This window comes from Acomys minous (genome assembly GCF_964271855.1).
Source record: "Acomys minous genome assembly, chromosome: 12".
Taxonomy (NCBI): domain Eukaryota; kingdom Metazoa; phylum Chordata; class Mammalia; order Rodentia; family Muridae; genus Acomys; species Acomys minous.
Genome location: NC_140493.1, coordinates 87,174,106 through 87,176,529, shown reverse-complemented (window position 1 = coordinate 87,176,529; position 2,424 = coordinate 87,174,106).

Sequence of the window (2,424 nt, the reverse complement as noted above, 5' to 3'; positions counted from 1 at the left end):
GCCAGCAGCATGAAAGGATCACAGCACACAGGCCCAGAGGCCACTGGAGGTGCCTTCTGGAGTTCTGCTGCAGTGTCTTGTCTTGCCCCCGGATCTGGTACTGCCTCTAAGTTCATTCAGGTAATCAGAAAGATCTCTGTTGGGTTTCTGTTCTGTGCCTGAGCAAGTGCTGAAGACTATGAGAGACAGACTAGAGTCCCAGAATACCAGGTGTAAGTTACAGTTGGGGGGCGGGAAGGGGCAGATCCTAAAGTTAAAAGCAAATAAAATCTAAAAACTAAAACGATAGGAGGCGGCCTGTGTCTATCTGTCCTATGAGGTGCAGGGAGAATCCCTAAAAACGGAGCCTGTGCCTTCTCCATCAGGCTTGCACAGGGCCTGTGCTTCCTCCATCAGGCTCACACAGGGCCTGTGCTTCCTCCATCAGGCTCACACAGGGCATGTGCTTCCTCCATCAGGCTCGCACAGGGCCTGTGCTTCCTCCATCAGGCTCACACAGGGCCTGTGCTTCCTCCACAAGGCTAACACAGGGCCTGTGCTTCCTCCATCAGGCTCACACAGGGCCTGTGCTTCCTCCATCAGGCTCACACAGGGCCTGTGCTTCCTCCATCAGGCTCACACAGGGCCTGTGCTTCCTCCATCAGGCTCACACAGGGCCTGTGCTTCCTCCATCAGGCTCACACAGGGCCTGTGCTTCCTCCATCAGGCTAACACAGGGCCTGTGCTTCCTCCATCAGGCTCACACAGGGCCTGTGCTTCCTCCATCAGGCTCACACAGGGCCTGTGCTTCCTCCATCAGGCTCACACAGGGCCTGTGCTTCCTCCACCAGGCTCACACAGGGCCTGTGACACCTGCTCCATCAGTTCCATCAGACTGAAGCATTGCTTGTGCTGTGCCTCTTCCTTCAGGCTGCGGCTGAACTTACACCTTCACCATCAGACTCTAGCAGAGCCTGTGCCTCCCCCACTAGGCTGGAAGCACCCGGTGACTCGGGAAGGACATGAAGGAACATCTGAACCAGGAGCCGAGACATCTCAGAACCTTCCAGAACATCCCGGATCACCTCTGGAGTGACTCCATAGCCTCCAGTGCTTCTCTCAGACCCTAGCTACTCCTGTCCCTGGTGGTGAGAAGAGGGCTGAGATGGGAGACCCAAATCCTCACACTTTGGGAAGGACTGCAGATAACTGCCCACTGCTAAGGAGGGGTGCTGGGGGAGGGGCAAGGGTGGGGAGAGGAGACCCTGGAGGTTGCAGAGGTCTTAGGAAGGAACTTCCATTGCCAACCAGCCTGAATGGGAGGGTTTCCCTCTCTTCCTTCCTCAATCCATTAAAACCCTTAAATTAACCTCAGCCCCACCCTGAGCTAGGAGAGAGTGCCCAAAATACATCCTAAATTATACGATGCTTGGGGACAACCACAATTCCTCCTTCCTCTCCAGCAGGCAGCCTACTCTACCCAATGCTGCAGGCCTCCCCCCCTCCCCAAAGGCGTATTTATATAGCTCCAGCTCCCCTTTTTGCTGCCTGGCCCTATTATGTTTGGGTGAGGCCCAAGCAGGCCCCACAGCTCTTCCCAGAGGCTAGGGAAATGGGGGGAGGGGGGTTATGACCTACCCGTCTGCTGGGCTGACGATAATTTATGGCCTAACCAGGCTACACTCTGGGGCACTGTTAATAGTACCATCAGGCCTTGGGATAGATCTGGATATTCCCAGACAGGCACACTGAACACGTGGTGGTCTTCCAGAGACGACGGGGCCAGGCTCCAGATTCCCCGAGTGCTGACATTTCTCACACACACACACACACACACACACACACACACACACACACACACAGACACACACAGAGTGATCTGACTTCAGCCACTGGTCACCAAGGTAGCAGATCTGACTGTATCCCTTCCCACACCATCCGGCAAGGTCAGCAGCATTCTGGCTCCAAGGACCCTAGATGCAGGGGAGCTCTGGGGAGACCTGAGCAAAGGAAAGGCCACGCCGGCAGATCTATTTTGAGATCGTGGATTCGGCCAAGGCCTCTCTGGACAGAGCTTCCTTCCATCCTGGAAACATGGCTCCAATGGTCCTTAGCTTGTAGGGCTGTTGCTCTAGCCAGCTGAGGGAGAGGCGAGAGGGGGAGAAACATGGGAGGGGGAAGATGTCTCCATGTGTGACCTGGGAGAACAGGGTATATAGAGAAAATGAAACCAGCAGGGTACTTCCAGAGGCCCAGTGGCAACAACTCCTCCCTACCCTCATGACACCTATGGGCCTGGATGTCTGTCCACTGCTACTGGTCACTCTCTCCTGCTGCCAGTCAGCCTCACTGGGCTTAGAAGGCCTCTACCTGCAGGCATCCTTAAAGGATGCCTCTCCCCTTAGTCACTTATTGTGTCTCTAGCCTTGGGCAAACTGGCTCAGT